General features: G+C 42.6%; 1 protein-coding gene across 3 annotated transcripts in view; it reads left to right on the top strand.

Annotated features, from left to right (window-relative positions):
• The first annotated feature begins 1,460 nt into the window (after positions 1–1,460).
• Positions 1,461–17,012, top strand: part of fam135b (family with sequence similarity 135 member B) — a 350,061-nt gene continuing 334,509 nt past the window's right edge. For all 3 annotated transcript variants that reach the window (XM_048596063.1, XM_048596062.1, XM_048596064.1), the window contains exon 1: positions 1,461–1,721. The gene's annotated coding sequence lies outside the window, so the exon portion shown is untranslated. The remainder of the gene's footprint in view (positions 1,722–17,012) is intronic.

Raw genomic sequence — 17,012 nt, 5'->3', positions numbered from 1 at the left:
GATGTGGTGCCAATCAAAGATGGGTGCTTTGTCCTGGGTGGTGTCAAGCTTCCTGAGTGTTGTTGGAGCAAAATCCATGCAGAGTATTCCATTACACTTCTGATGTGTGCCTTGTAGATAGCGCACAGGCTTTGAGTTGAAATGATGTCAGGAACTGAGTGGCCCTGGTGGAAGTTGATCTGAGTATTAGGGAGAAGGTTATTGCTATGTAAGTGCTGCTTAATAGTGCTGTTAAAGACACCTTCAATTACACTACAGTTACAACATTTAAAAGACTTTTGAACAGGTATATGAATAGGAAAGGTTTAGAGGAATATAGGCCAAATGCAGGCAAGCAGGACTAGATTAACTTGTGCAATTTGATCGGCATGTAAAGTTAGACCAAAGGGTCTGTTTCTGTGCTGTATGACTCTACAAAGATTAGCCTGATGGGGTGGTAATTGGCCAAGTTGTATTTGTGCTGTTTTTGTGTACAAGACATATACGGGCAATGTTATACATTGTTGGGTAAGTTTAACCTGATGGTCACCATACCTCAGGGAAAGGGTGAGGTTGCGAAAGCAGGACCGTCATAGTGACCTTAGCTGGTAAAGGAATTGAACCCAAAGTGCTGACATCACACTGCATCTCAAACCAGTTGTCTAGTCACCTGAGTTAACTGGCACCTACTTACAAGCGTCACACCTGTTACACAATATTCTGCTATTTTTATTCTTACAAGTAGAGTGAATAACTTCACACTTCCCTGCATACTCCATCAGGAGTGTGATGGAGCTCTCCCCACTTCCCTGTATGAGTGCAGTTTCAGGAATACTCAAGAAACTCGACATTGTGCGGGACAAAGCGGCTGCTTGATTGGCACCACATCCACAAACTCCCATTACCTCCACCATCAACACTAAGAAGTAGCAGCATGTATTAGAGATATTCACCAAGGTGCCTGCATTCCAAACCTATCTGGAAGGACAAGGACAACAAGACACATGGGAACATCATCGCTTGCAAGTTCCCCATGAAGCCATACATGATCTTGTTTAGGAACGTATGCTACTGGGTCAACATTCTGGAAATCCGTCCTTAATATGGACTGCGGAGGACCAAGTCGGGAGCTCACCACCCCGTGCTCAACGGCAACTACGTGCGGGCATTAAACGCCGGCCCCAGAGGAGCCCACATTCCTCGAATCAATAAAACAAATAAAAACAGAACACTCTTTCCCTCTGTGTGAACGGCCGAATGCAGGATGGGTGCAGTTGCTAAGCTCTTGCTCTGTGTGTATTATTCGGAGGAACGCCGGCACACTGCGGTCGGTGGGTCAGGGAGCAGAGCCACCGAGGAGTCGCAGGCAGAGGGCAGGAGAAGCAGAGAACTCCGGGTGTTGATGCAGTTGGCCCCTCTCTCCTTCACTTTCCTCATTATTTTGGATGCCGTGTTTTAGTTGTTGCTGTGACTGACGTGACGTCAGCAACCCAGAAGAGATTTCCTTCACAACAGATCTCCAGTACCTAGAGAGACAGAGCCAGGGTATTGGTAACAGAGAGAGAGAGACTGATTCTGAGGAAGGCAACATGGGAAACATTTTATATTCTGGAAAGAAACAAAAAAGATGAGCACGGCAACAGAAACATTGTCCAACTAAGAGTGAAATAATAAAAGGAGAGCAAATCTTTCCTTTGGAAGGGACGACAAGAAAAAAACATCCTGCAGATCTCTGGAAACAGGTAGGAGGCAATGATTGTGATTTTCTACTGGTACAGTAGAGATTTCTTCCACGTGTTCACAGGGAAAATTGTATCCATGTCGTTACATAAGTTGACACAATACGGAGAAGATCGACGGTTGAGTGAAGTTGGCAAAATGCGTAGTGTCATGTCACTTGAAGGATAATTTGGGAAACATTGTAAATGGTTTAGCGGGAGCAAGCATGTATTGTAGTGGAATAATGAATTCAGAGTAACCTGGGGGCTGGCTGTGTTTGCAGTCGGTGGCGTTGTTTTACTGCGGGTTGCAACATTACACCGGGAGCAACTGGAGGCGACAATGTAGGCGACTTAACAGTGTGTCAGACAGCAAAACGGATAAACAGCAAGGTTGTACAATACTACACAGCCAATCGACTTTTAAGCGTTTTAACCCATCAATGTGTGTCTGTTTGCTGTTCCAGAGATACAAGGCAATCCGAAAGCTCAGTCGTGGTAAAAACAAGTCGTTTGAGTAAAGTCACATTTTATTCCGTAGTACGTGTCTTTTATGTAAAGTTATACATTGAACGCATCTTGGCAGTGTGAGGTATTAATGTGTTTTTTTTTAATAACCTGGGTTGAGACTGTAAGTTAAAATGTAGAGGGACCCAGTGAGCTTTCGACAGAGAAAAAAGATTGAGGTTCGATATCATCGTCTCGCTGTGTGATTGCTTTAGATTTTTTTCTTCTGTATTACCTGGTATTGTTATTCCATCGTGGCTTGTCCGTTGATATTGAAGCCTGATTTAGAAAGAAATAGAAGTTCCATTTACATTGAAATGCATCACAGCATCAGGAGTGATGCCTATGATATCATTCAGACCACGTACCGTGCCTTTAATATTTGCGTGTACCCTTTCGATCTTATCTGCCTCACGCATAGTACACTGCCCCGTGATTGTTTAACGAAATACATGTTGACCATTAACTTGTCAGTTTGTGCCTATGTTTATATATGTACAAAAATGCAATGTCTATTAGTTTATATATCAATACGTATAGAGAATGTTCAGATATCTAATGTCTGTGTACATGTGTATGTATATATGCTTATGTGCATTTATAAACATTTATGTCACTACATCTATATACACAGTACAAATGTGTATATGCACCTATTCCTCTGTGGACACATGGGTTTGTGAATAAGCATATGCGTACATGGATGCATACATGTGCATATACCTGTTATTGGCATGTATGTAGATCTTCATGCATATGAATAAGGAAAGAAAAGGTTTTTATATATCTATATATACATGAATATGAAAATGTGATATTAGCTAAATACATCTGTGTTCATATATGCGATGTATATGTGTGTATGTGAAATATACATATGTACACATCTTTGTATACAAATGTGTATATGCATTTATATTTGTGTATGTGTGTACATATGCATTCTGTTTACGCATGTGTGCACGTATTTGCAGACATCTCTATGTCAGTGCATTTGTATACATTAAGTATATACATAAGTAAGATTTTCTCTGTGACAATTCAGGGTGAGAATTCTGATTGCAGCATTGGGATTAGCCTTATTTCTGCACTCATTATTATCTGCAAAGCAATAAGAATAGCACAAAATAGTAACTCAAAGCAACTTAACTAGAGTGTTGTTTGCTTTCATAATTTCATTGGGACATACTTGTATTTAACCAAAACACAAGCCCATTTTTATTTCTTGCTGTTAATGGAATCTATGGAATTCATTGCCACAGAAGGCAGTGGAGGCCGTGTCATTGAGTGTATTCAAGACAGAGATAGATAGGTTTTTGATTGTCAAAAAGATCAAGGGTTACGGAGAGAAAACAGGAGATTGGGGTTGAGAAAGTTATCGGCCATGCAGAGCAAACTCAATGGGCTGAATGGCCTAAATTCTGCTCCTGTGTCCTATGGTTTTATGGTCTGATCTCTTCATGTTTGGAAGTAGTAAGCAATGTGCACATATATACATCTTGGTTTCTTTCAAATGGATAAGAGAAAAAAGTGTTTTCTCCCTTCCTCCCTCAACTCTGTACCCCTCCCCTGCTCAACCTACCTTCACTCTATGACATTAAGGCAAGGCAGCCATTCTGAATCCACACTGAGCTTATTCAAGTGTAACATTGCAGTTCAGGAGTTCCATCCCACTTTGGGCAATGGTGTGATAAAACTTGATAAGTTCATTAACATTAATTCATTGTAAGAGAAATTAGACTCAGACCAATACATTTCCAAAGTTGCGCAATATTACTTTATGATATATCTTTCGAGGCAAATTACTCCAACACTATTACCACTATTTGACAATAGGGTACAAAACGGCTTTTTTTTTACTTGAGATTTTCTCGAGGGTTACATTTTGGTTTTCATGGCCTCCTTTTTGACTTCTCAGACACTCCCTTTTATCAGTTGAGCCAGTAATGCAGTAACATTACCTACAGCGTTCATTTTTTTTGAAGGTTTCTTTCTTTGAGTAGACAATGTAGTGCAAAAATCAAAGTCTTGAATCATTAAATAACATATTTTGTTAATCTATGGAAAGAAGTCTGTCACAAGACACAATATTCAAAAAAAAAACAGAATTTTTTGGAAAACTCAGCAGGCCTGGCAGCATTTATGGAAGAAAAGCAGAGTTAATGTTTCAGGTCAAGTGATCCTTCTTCAGAACCAATTTCAGTCAGGAAAGGGTTGGTATATATGCTGATGATGGGGTATGGGGTGCGGGGAGGAGTAAACAGTAGGTGAAGATGGAGCTAGTGATACAGAATGACAATTGCGCGAACAAAAGAATGGGAAAAGGTCAGCATGAGGGATCACACACTGCTAATGCGACCATTTGTGGCTGACAGTGGGTTGTTGTAAAGCAGTCCATGTGAGGACAATGTCTGGTGTATGGGGGTTCAGGAAATGACATGGGAGAAGTTGCCCTAAAATTATTGAACTTGATAGCGAGTCCAGAAGGCTGCAGTGTTCCCAAGCAGAAAATGAGATTCTATTCTTCCAGTTTACACTGAGCCTCACTGGAGCACAGTGACAAGCCTGAGACAGAAATGTTGGCCAGGGAACGTGGTGGTGTATTGAAGTGGCAGGCAAAGGGTTATTTTTGCGAACAGAATGTAGGTGTTCTGCAAAGTGATTGCCCAGTCTGCATTTCGTCTCCCCAATTTCGAGGCTTTTCGAGGGTAAGTTGGTCTGCCATCTCAGTGTATTGAGAACCTTGTCTGACAAGCCTGTGATCATCTAAATTCTAATTTTGGACTGTTATTTCAATTTTCTTAGTCCAGTAGTCTTAATTAGATAATCTAATAATTCAGTTTTTTTTGGGATTTAAGTTTCCAGCTTGTGGTTTTTCTTTTTCTTAATTTAAATTATTGCATATCTTACGCAGAAAAAAAATGTCATATTGTCAGGAAAGTGTTTTCTGATAGCAAGTAAATTTGGAATGGCAAGTTCTGTAGTTGTGCTGCAATGTATTTCTTACAGTTCAAGTGGACGTAATATGAAAATTTCTCACTCTAAGCGCTGTGCTTAGCTGCTGTTCTATCAGTTCGCCATGATAGCAACTCCCTGTAGGGAAAGACAAAAACTACATTGTTATGTGAGCCTTTGAAAACAAATCTTAAATTGGTGGCACCCATCAATCTGTCGGGTTCAAATACCATACATTGTGTGATGTGTGTTAGAACTTTCTGGATTAAGTGTCAAGGGAGGAATGGGTACCTCAGAACGTCTCTGATTACATTTTCATATTTTTCATACAATATCAATTTCTCCTCGGTATCATCTATATAATCAGAGAAAGAAAGTTGTGACTTTATGGAGCACCTTTCATGACCAGCAAATGTTGCAAAGCATGTTTCAGACAAAAAAATTAAAGTTGTCTACACTAAGGTAATGTATGAAATGAGGCAGCCAATTTGTATGCATCAAGCTCCCACAAACAGTATGAAACCAAATGACCAGATGATCAAGAGATAACAAGGTGTAGAGCTGGATGAACACAGCAAGCCAAGCAGCATCAGAGGAGCAGGAAAGCTGATGTTTCATAGACCTGCTGTGCTCATCCAGCTGTATACCTTGTTATCTCGGATTCTCCAGCATCTGCAGTTCCTACTATCGCTGACCAGATGATCAACTTTTGAGATGTTCATTTAAGGATCAACTTTTTTGGAATGATATCAGAAAAATCTTGCCTCCTCTTTGAATATAGTCAAGGGATCTTTTAATCAGTACAAGCGTGTAGACATCTCAATTACACTCGCAACAGTGTAGTACTGTTCTATATTACACTATATGTCAACCTAGATTTTTTGCTCATCTCTCTGGAGAACTGAGGACCTTCTGATAGTATGACCCCTAGATCATGTCTGTTGTGGTAGAGAATAGAGTCCAAATCACAGGCCCCTTTTTATGTTCCGTCTAAGGTATGTTACTGTGCAATTATTTGGAATGTTGTTCACACTGTAATTGATAGCAAGCTCGAAATACTAGGAATAGTAGATGTTCCCCAAAGTAAGAAGACTGGAAAGAGAGGGGCAATCAAAGCCAGATCCCCATGGTACGCTGAGCTTCAGAAAGTGAGAGTGCACATGAAAGGTCAAGAGTTATGGGTTGAGGAAGATCCCCAATCACTGGTACGCCTGTGAGGAGAGGCGAGGACAGGCTTGAACTGGATGAAAGTGATGGGACCTGTGGACTGTCTAGCAGCCGACCCGGGATGGAGATTGTAATTTGAGAATGCGCAAATCAACGTATTCCTGTTTCCATACTAATCACAAATGGGGACTTCAGTTGACTTGCCTTCCCTCTATGCTATGAGTTTAGTTGTATTGCCCAGCTAACAGACGGCTGCAATCAGATAACTCTGTCCTGACTGGTGGCAGTGTTGGGCTTTGGAAGTTTGCTTTTGCTGTGCAGCTTTCTGAGCAGTTGTGTGGCTTTTATGGAGCCTATTTCTTTTTATTCAGAAAGACAGTGGCATATTCAAAAGGAGTACCAACTTCAAGCTCTGTGCAATGAACCAGCAGAAACAATAAAACCCAGATGATGCATTTTTTTCATATATAGTTCCAGGTCTCTCAGGCATTTCACTGCTGAACCAAATGACAATGAGAAATCACTGCTGAATCAAGTGACAATGAGAAAACACTATTCATTTATTTGTAACTTTCTACACCTGATAACCAAATTCAGTAACCGTCGTCAGTTTGTCAAATTGAATGAGACAATTTCTCTTTTTTGATTGTGTGTTTTTTTTATTGCCTGTTCTGGAGGTGGGGTGTTTGTTGGGTGAAGGTAAACATCCATTGCAGATTGGACTGTACGTTGGTATTAGAGAGGATGCAGAATCGATTACGACGATGAATCTTGAGATGAGACATTTCCACAATACAGGTTAGAGAAGCTGAGGTTGTTCTCCTTGGAGAAGAGATTATATAAAGGTGCAAAAGTGATAGGGATCTGGACAGAGCAAACAGAGGAAAAGCTGTTCCCATTGTAGCAGGGTGAGAACTGGAGGACTCTGATTTAATGTGACTGACAATAAAATAAATCATGACATGAAGAAAAGACTCAAAAGGGAATTTGATGATGATTTGAAGAGGAAAAAGAAAGACTTCTAATGCACAATGTGGCTCCTGAAAATCTGAAAGAAGTCCTTTAGAAAATGTCTAGAAGAGTTTTTGAATGGTGGAGGGGAGGGGTCATGGGGTGGGAAAATTATTTTGATGCCAGAACAGGACAGGGTTGTGTAGAGTTATGACATTGTGGCTAAGCTACAAATGGGTGTTATGTTCAGGTGAAGATATGTCGAACCATTTTACTGAATGAGGATGTTGTTGCTTGTGGAGCTCTGCTGTGGTAGTAAACTGAGCTCAGCAGTGAGAATGGTTGGAAAGGAGAGAAAGTAGGAGTAGGGACTGGATCGGCAATATATGGGAGACAGAAGGGTTGAATACTGTACTGTGCATTAACTGCATGAATAAAACAGTTAATCAAAACTAAAATCCAACCAGAAGCATTTTCTCTTGACTTGCCAAGGGACATGCACGAATGTGGGAGATCTTTGGGGATAATCCAAATGATTGTCTGTTTGTAGTTGACGAGGAAGAGTTCACTTCACTGCATAATAATAAACAAAGATGGTTATCTAAGAACTTTTTCTGCCTTTAATCTTGCAATATAATTTTACATGTCAAATTTGAGACATTTTTGTGGGCTAATTATGGAAAAATGAAGTTGGAGTATCATGCAATCGTAGGTGAGCTAAGTCCTTCTGAGGTCACAACATTATTTTGATGAAGAAGAAAGAGAAAATAGCATTCTTGCATGTTCTTCTATTGGAGGTTTTCAGATCAAGTTGGTGTGGCATTAAAGATGTTCGATTTAGTGCACCTTTGTATCAGAGCAGTGACTCAGATAGATGTGAATTATGAGGTGTGCAGGAACCTGTCAGCTGTTTTGCTCCAGCAATGTTACAGCACTGATACTATGCTATTGTTAGCGACACCACACTGCTGAATTAATACGTCAGAGACAGCACTGTCAGGACTGTGTTACAAGCTTGTAACACGTTGGAGTATTGAGATGACTGTCAATGCCATTTTAAACTCAAGTTACGTGAATCCTGAGGAACACATTCTTTGGAATATGAAGTAACACCAAAATGTTTATTCTTTGCTCTAGGTGCTAATTTTAGTGAAGCAAAAGCTGAAATGTGGGTGGGGAGCACTATTTTGCACTCGATAGTTATTAGCTGTCTCCCATGTTTAATGCCTAATTTCTCGGTCTTTTTGGCTGGTAGTCACCACCAGGCAACTCCTGCAGCTGCCAACTGAGTTCAAATTCATTCAATCATTTGAGTGTTTAATCCTAATTGACACCTTAACACAGGATCAGGGGTGCTGTGTTGTCACACTCGCTGTCTTTTAGATGTGACGGTGCATCTACCAGTTGGGGTCAGAGATACCATGGCACAATTGCACAGTGAGGAGAAGACTTCTCTCCATACTTCAACAACATTTTTTTTTTGGAGGTATGCCCAGTGTTCCCAAAAGTAGGGCGTCTGTTCTTTTAATTAGAAAATTCCTGAAGCCAGGCGATGGCCTCCTTGTTACCAAGATGGCGGCAGAGTAAGTCGCGTAAACTGGAGCTTGTCCGCTCCAACTCCTTTTTCTTTTGTTTATCTTTCTCTCCGATTTTCCTTACTTACCACTTGAACTCGGATGGTATTGGTGGCGGATCTCACGGACCTTGAGGAAGCCCGTCTTGGAGGAGAGTAGGCCCAGTGCAGACCTTGAGCATTCGCAAAACTGAAGCCATGGAAGCAGTGGTGGCAACAGAGCATGGCAGCGGCTGGTGTGCGAGCCCGGATGGCGGGAGTGGTGATTGTCAGTGATGGATGGCAGCAGCGGTGATCGTCAGTGGAGGATGGCAGCAGCGGTGATCGACAGTGGAGGATGGCAGCAGCGGTGGTCAGCGACAAGGCAGCAGTGACGAATGATAGCAGCGATGGCGATGCGGCTCTTGGGGCCAAAGCATTGCAAGCAGTGGCAAAGCCTGCCATGCCTGAGTGGGTTTTCGCCCAGTGCAGGTGAAAGCATGCCTGACGTGGGGGGAGAAAATGCCCTCTTGGGGAAGGCCAGCTTACAGCATTTGCAGGCCCATGGCTCAAGAAAGAACTGCAACGTTTGACGTTTTAACTTTATTTCTTTTTTTCTCTACTTCTTTACTAAGCAGACTGTAGAGCTGAACTTCTTAACTTATTTCTTGATTTCTGTATTTCTGTAAGTGAGATTTTGTACCTGGGTACTTTGTACTTAAGATGGCGCTGTGTGTGGCGACTGTACGCTTTTCACTGTACTCTTGTACCGCATACTTGAGTACACGTGACAATGAAAACCTAAATTTAAATCTAAATCTAAATCCTTATTTGCTGAATTTAAGCTGGTTATTTAACCAGTTAGCTCCCTATGGGAGACAGTTGTTGGTTATGTGCAGCATTGTGTGTATCTTTGCACAAGTGTAGTAGAGTTTGTATGAAGGTCCAATGGTGAATGCTGCCCAGGGGCCCTAGCCCAATCTGAAACTCTTGCTGTGATAGCTCAAGATAATCAATGAGGAGCATGAAAGGGAAAGGCGTTAGAGAATGATCATTCCTGGACTTTAGGAAGAAAAGGTTTGAAGGTTAAATATCCTACTTTTCCTTTGAACAGTTTAATGTTTAGCCTTCAGTCAGTACCACTAAAAATAGATCAACTTTAATTCTTCAAATTACTGCAGGGCAGCCTTGATGTGTGCACGTTGATGACTACGTTTGCTATGTAACAACAATGAATCACTTTGAGACAATTCATTGTACACAAAGCACTTTGGGGCATCCTGTACGGGACATTGGTGAGGCCACTGTTGGAGTACTGTACTCAGTTCTGGTCTCCCTGCTATAGGAAAGATGTCATTAATATTGAAAGGGTTCAGAAAAGATTTATAAGGATGTTGCCAGGGTTGGAGGGTTTGCGCTATAGGGAGAGGCTGAATAGGCTGGGGCTATTTTCCTTGGAGCTTCGGAGGCTGAGGGGTGACCTTATAGAGTTTATAAAATCATGAGGGGCATGGATAGGGGAAATAGACAAGGTGTTTTTCCCCAGGGTGGGGGAGTCCAAAACTAGAGGGCAAAGTTTTGAGGTGAGAGGGGAAAGATTTGAAAGGGATCTAAGGGGCAATATTTTTACACAGAGGTTGGTGCGTGTGCGGAATGAGCTGCCAGAGGAAGTGGTGGAAGCTGGTACAATTACAACATTTAAAAGGCATCTGGATGGGATATGAATAGGAAGGGTTTAGAGGGGTATAGGCCAAATGCTGGCAAACAGAATTAGACTTTTTAGGTTATCTGATAGGCGTGGACGAGATGGACCGAAGGGTTTGTTTCTGTGCTATATATCTTTCTGACTCTAGATTTAAAAACCCATTCTCCAGTTGTAGAACCCTGGTTGTTCAACTTTCTTTAGGATTATGATATATTTATAGATACTTTATTGACATGCAGTACCTCGGATTGCTGACCCTTTGGTATTGTCTGAGTGTGATAGATGAGGGCAGGAATATCACGAGCATTAATGCTAACAACCTGTGAAGATGTCACCCTCTAAATTTCACACTTTTCTGGATGTCCTTTCAGCTTTGTGCTTCACTGACTGCTATTGTAGAGAGATGTTTGCTCGGTGGTGACCGTACTACCTCCTCGAGCACTTCCATAGAACCAGCCTCTGCTTAGGGGTTACCAGAAATAGGGCCATTGGTGGAGAAAGAGTTGGGAGCGTATTAAAGAGAGTGAGAGAGAGAGAGAGTTGGAGCTTGCAGTGGTATGGAACTGGATTGAAATAGAGTCACTGTATACATGTGGGAAAGGAGTTGGGGCTCAGAGGTGGTGAGATGGCATTGTTGGAGGTTTAATGGAGATCAAGAGGCCAGAGACGAGAATTTTCACTGGAGGAAGGACAAAGGAGGTTCTTGTGCAAAGAGCTGTGAGACTAAAAGAACAAAAGAGAAGTACGGCGCAGGTACAGGCCCTTCGGCCCTCCAAGCCTGTGCTGATCATCATGCACTGACTAAACTAAAAACAAACCTTCTGCTCTTATTCGGTCCATATCCCTCTATTCCCTCCCTATTCATTTAACCATCCAAATGCCTGTTAAATTGTCGCCAATGCCCCTGCATCCACCACCTCCTCTGGTAGTTCATTCCAGGCTCCTACCACTCTCTGCGTGAAAAACTTTCCTCACACATCTCCCTTAAACTTTTGCCCTCTCACCTCGAACCTGTGCCCACTTGTAATTGAAACTTCAATCCTGGGAAGAAGCCTCTGACTATCCACCCTATCTAACCCTCTCATAACTTTGTAGACTCCCATCAGGTCTCATCTCAGCTGCCGTCTTTCCAGTGAAAACAATCCTAGTCTTTCTAACCTTTCCTCATGGCCAATGCCCTCGACACTGGGCAAATCCTGGTGAACCTTCTCTGCACTTTCTCCAAAGATTCCATGTCCTTCTGGTAATGTGGTGACCAAAACTGAACACAATAATCCAAATGCAGCCTAACAAGGGTTTTATATAGCTGCAACATGTTTTGCCAACTCTTATAGTCTGTGCTCCTGGCCGATGTAGGCAAGCATGCCATATGGGTTCTTAATCAATTTGGCCACCTGTGTTGCCACTTTTAGGGATCTATGGACCTGCATGCCCTGATCCACCTGTATGTTAATGTTCCTAAGGGTTCTGCCATTAACTATATACTTCACAACTAAATTTGATCCTACAAAATGCATCACCTCACATTTGTCTGGATTAAGCTCCAGCTGCCATTTCTGTGCCCAAGCCGCCAATCTATCTATATCCTGTTGTATCCTTTCACAATCGTTGGCACTGTTAGCAACTCCACCAATCTTCATGTCATCTGCAAACTTACTAATCAGACCACCCACATTTTCCTCCAGATCATTTGTACATTCTACAAACAACAGAGGACCTAAGAGTAGTCCCTGTAGGACACCACTAGTTACTGATTTCCATTCTGAAAAACACCCTTCCAATGCTACCCTCTGTCTTCTATGACTAAACCAGTTTTGTATCCATCTAGCCAGCCCGCCCTGAATCCCATGTGAATTTAGTTTTTGCACCAATCTGCCATGTGGGACTTTATCAAATGCCTTACTAAAGTCCATATAAACTACATCCACAGCTCTTCCCTCATCAATTATCTTTGTCATCTCTTCAAAAAATTCGATCAGTTTAGTGAGACATGACCTTCCCCATATGAAACCATGCTGCCTGTCGCTAACTAGTCCATTTTCTTCCAAATATGCATATATCTTGTTCCTGAGTATCTTTTCAGAGAGCTTCCCCACCACAGATGTCAGACTCACCGGCCTATCATTTCCTGGATATCTCTGCTTCCTTTCTTAAACAAGGGAACAACATTGGCTAATCTCCAGTCCTCTGGAACCTGTGGTCAAAGAGGATGTGAAGATATCTGCTAATGTCCCAGCTATTTCTTCCCTTGCCTCTTGCAGTAACCTGGGATAGATCCCATATGGCCCTGGGGACTTGTCTAACTTAATGCAATTTAGGATACCCAAAACTTCCTCCTTGAATATACTGATATTCTCCAGAGTGTTCACACACTCATCCCTGACCTCAACATCAGTCATGACCTTCTCCTCGGTGAACACTGATACAAAGTATTTATTAACGATCTCTCCCACTTCCTGTGGTTCCACACATAACTTCCCTCCTTTGTCCTTGAGGGGGCCTACTCTTTTCCTTGCTACTCTCTTTCTTCAAATATATGCATAAAACGCCTTGGGATTCTCCTTGACCCTGTTTGCTAAAGACATTTCATGGCCCCTTTTAGCCTTCCTAATTCTGCATTAAAATTCCTTCCTAATTTCTCTATAATCCTCAAGGGCTTTGTTAGTTTGTAGCTGCCTAGACCTAATGTATGCTTCCTTTTTCCTTTTGACTAAGTTTACTGTTTCCCTTGTCATTCATGGTTCCTGGATCCTGCAATTCCCGTCCTTCAGTTTTGCAGGGACATGCATGTCCTGCACTTTAATCAACTGGTCTTTAAAAGCCTCCCACATGCCAGGTGTAGATTTGCCCTCAAATAACTGCTCCAAATCCACATGCCCCAGTTCTTGTCTATTTTGGATGTAATTGGCCCTTGCCCAATTAAACACCCTCACCCGAGGGCCATTTTTGTCCTTGTCCCTGATTACTCAAAATCTTATGGAGTTATGGTCACGAAGCCCGAAATGCTCTCCTACTGGAACATTGATCACCTGTCCTGGCTCATTCCCTAATACCAAGTCTAGTATGGCCTCCTCTCTGACTGATTGTCAATGTACTGTCTCAAAATGCCCTCCTGGATACATGTAACAATTTGCTCTCCATCTGAGCCCGTTGGATGTTTCGTGATAAATGCAGACCTCTTCTTGAAAACTGGTGGACAATTAAAAATGTGGAAGAATTACTCCAAACACACGAACAGCTGATAAAATGGACACTGGCCTCGGTGCATGCACGTATGGGGCCAGTGATGTCAGTTGGTCATGCCAGACCTCCGTGCATGTGTTGATGATGTCACCACATTCCATGTGCAGTGAAATCAGTACCAGAGCAAATACGGACTGCAACTGCTCTATTTCATTTCACTTAATTTTAATTACTTTTAAGAAAATGATGCCCAATACCCTGCGTCGGTAGTTTCCCATGCTCCCTTCTAACTCCTCTATTAAGGCTGAAGCGAGAGCACATGTCACAGTACGTTTTAGTCCCTTGTGCCATTTATATCATTCCCTTTTGGTGCTTGTTTTTCCTCGTTGCTAAATATTTGAATTAGGTACCTGACCAATTGCAGTCCCCCAGTAAATACTCTCTCCTCTGTTGCCTTTTTGACTAAGTTTTGGGATTATTACTCTTCCTGACGTACTCAAGAATGAATGTCTGGGACACTACCAAAAATAATGGCGAAGTTTACCAATTCGTTTGGAAAACTTTCAGTTACCATCATTATAAAAGCTTCCATTGCTTCGGAATGACACAGCTTCCTCTTAAACAATTTGCATCACCTAAAGGTGGTGCTTGAATCATTTACAACCTTAAGCGACTAACAGGAGAAATAGACTCTACAACAATCCACAGCTTCAACAGTAGGGAATACTCAAAGTGCAAGTGGATGATTCATCTCAGCCTTCTCTTGAGGTCTCCAGCATTGCAGATACCAGACTTCAACTAATTTTATTCACTCCGTGGGATATGAAGAAATAACCTGAAGGCAGTGGATAGCACGAAGATTGTGGCCCTGACAATATTCTGGCAATGGTATTGAAGCACTTGTGTTCCAGAACTGTGAATGAATGATTTTACTCTCACATGTATCTAGGAAGATACAATGAAAAGTGTTTTGTCACCACAATCCGGTGCCATTTTGAGTTACAAAAGGAATAAAAAGAAATTACTTAAAGTCGAGTTCATCTTCTGTTCAAATTGGGATCTCAAGCACAGCTCCAGGGCTTCTGCAAGGTGTTTCAGACCTCAAAGAGTCCCCACTCTGGGCGTGACAGTGATGATACTGATGCCCCAGGAGACCCCAGCTCCACTGCTGCCACTGCCTGAGCGACACTGCCAAAAGTCCCTGCACCAGCCCTACCACAGCCAGGAGACCCCGCTCCAGGCATTGCCATGGCCGCCAGGAGACCCGATCCACGTCACTGACACTGCGGCCGCTATCCGCTGACACCACTCTGGCCTCGAAAGTGAAGAGAGAAAAGAAAAAGAAGGAAGATGAAAAGGAGAGAGACAAGAGACTGTTACCGGTCTGGAGTGCACAGGCTCAGGAGCCCGAGCACTACCTATTGTGCCAACGCTGCCCTCTTGAAAACCAGCTGCCCTCAGACAAACTATTCCAGTACAGCTACAACAAGGCATTTAAACGGCAATGAGCAGTGTTGCCCAGATATGTCCTGTCCTCAAAAAAGTAGGACAGATCCAATCCAGGCAATTACTACTTTGCCAGTCTACTTTCTACTATCTGCAAAGTGATGGAAGGGGTCATCGATGTGTTATCAAGTGACCCATGCTCAGCAACAACCTGCCCACTGATGTTCAGCTTGGTCTCCCAGGGTCACCTGGTTCCTAACCTCATTACAGCCTTGGTCTAAATGTAGGCAAAGGAGCTGAAGTGCAGAGGTGCACATCAAGGCTGCATTTAATTGTGTGTGGCATCAAGGAGCTCAAGGGAAAATGATGTGAATAGGTAATGGTGAAAAGATCTGCTGATTGGAGTCATGTCCAGAAACAGGAATATTGGTTGTGCCTGTTGGAGGTTGAGCACATCACTGCTCCAGCACATTTCTGCATGAGTTCCTCAGCTGCCTCCTATTATCAAACGGTAAGAGGTGGGGATATTTGCTAATGATTGCGCAATGTTCTGCACCATTTGTGACTCCTCAGTTATTGAAACAGGCTATGTCCATATGCAGCAAAACCTGAGCAATATCTGGGCTTGGGTTGAAAGGAGGCAAGTAACATTCGAGCTACACAAAAGTCAGGCAGTGACCACCACCAAGAGAGTCCTAACCACCAGCCTTTGACATTGGCTGAATCTCTCACTGTCAATATCCTGGGGGTTACCATTGACCAGGAAGTGTGCTGGACAAGCCGTATAAATGCTGTGGCCACACGGGCCAGTCGGCGATGAGGAATCTTGCGATGGCTAACTCGCTTCTTGACTCCCTAAGCTTGGTTCACTTTCTACAATGCATAAGTTAGGAATGTGATGGATACTCCCCAATTTCCTGAATGAGACATCAGTGGCCAAGTGGCCCTCCGTTGCATTGTTTGATTCTCGGATTCTGTTCTTAAAGGATGGTTGAATGTGTTCCCGGTCTCCAGGTTTCCTGCTGCAGTTGTTAAGGAGGTAATCACTGACAACCCAGGCTGACTCTGTCTGCAGTACTAACCTGCTATTTCCATCTGAGTCAAAGCAACTTCTACCACAGCACAAAACAGCTTACGACTTGTACGAATTTGCTGATCCCCCATGCCATCGTGCCACTATAATACAGTTAATCAGTAATTAGGACTGAAGAGTGAAATGCTCACACAGGAATGTGTAAACATGTTGTGCCATAAGCTTGGTAATTAGATCCAAAATAATCGACCTTTTTTCAAAAGAATGTGTTGGGATAGCAATGTTACAAGAGACTGTTGTCATGACTGAGCTGCAAGGCAGACAAGGAGGAATTCAGGCTTCTGCTGAGTTTGCAAAGTTCAGCCAGGACACATCAAGCACTTTCCGTGCGAATTTCAATTTAGCTGTTCGGAATGGGCTGGGAGGTGGGGAAAGGATTGGCGTTGGGGCAGGAATGGGTATATGTAGAATCAGGAGGCAAGATGCAGGGTGGAGAGTCCACCATGTTCTGTTTGTTTGAAATGTTGCACTAGTTTAACAGTATGCAGTAACTGTAAAGATTACTACACACATACGTGCATAGAAGATATATTGGTAGACACCCCAATATCTATAACTTCAGGACAAGGAGAAGGTTGAGAATATGACAATAAAATGTCCTGGTCTCAATTTTAAACCTTCTTATGTTCCCTAACTGGCAGGAGTGGTTTGGAGGAGGTGGGGTCATCATGGTATTAAAATATCAAGATCAGAAACTTAAACAAAGTTGCTGGAAAAGCTCAGCAGGTCCGGCAGCATCTGTGGAGGAGAAAACAG

This window comes from Rhincodon typus, chromosome 4 (assembly GCF_021869965.1).
Source record: "Rhincodon typus isolate 14 chromosome 4, sRhiTyp1.1, whole genome shotgun sequence".
NCBI lineage: Eukaryota > Metazoa > Chordata > Chondrichthyes > Orectolobiformes > Rhincodontidae > Rhincodon > Rhincodon typus.
This window is presented reverse-complemented; position numbering and strand designations above follow the sequence as displayed.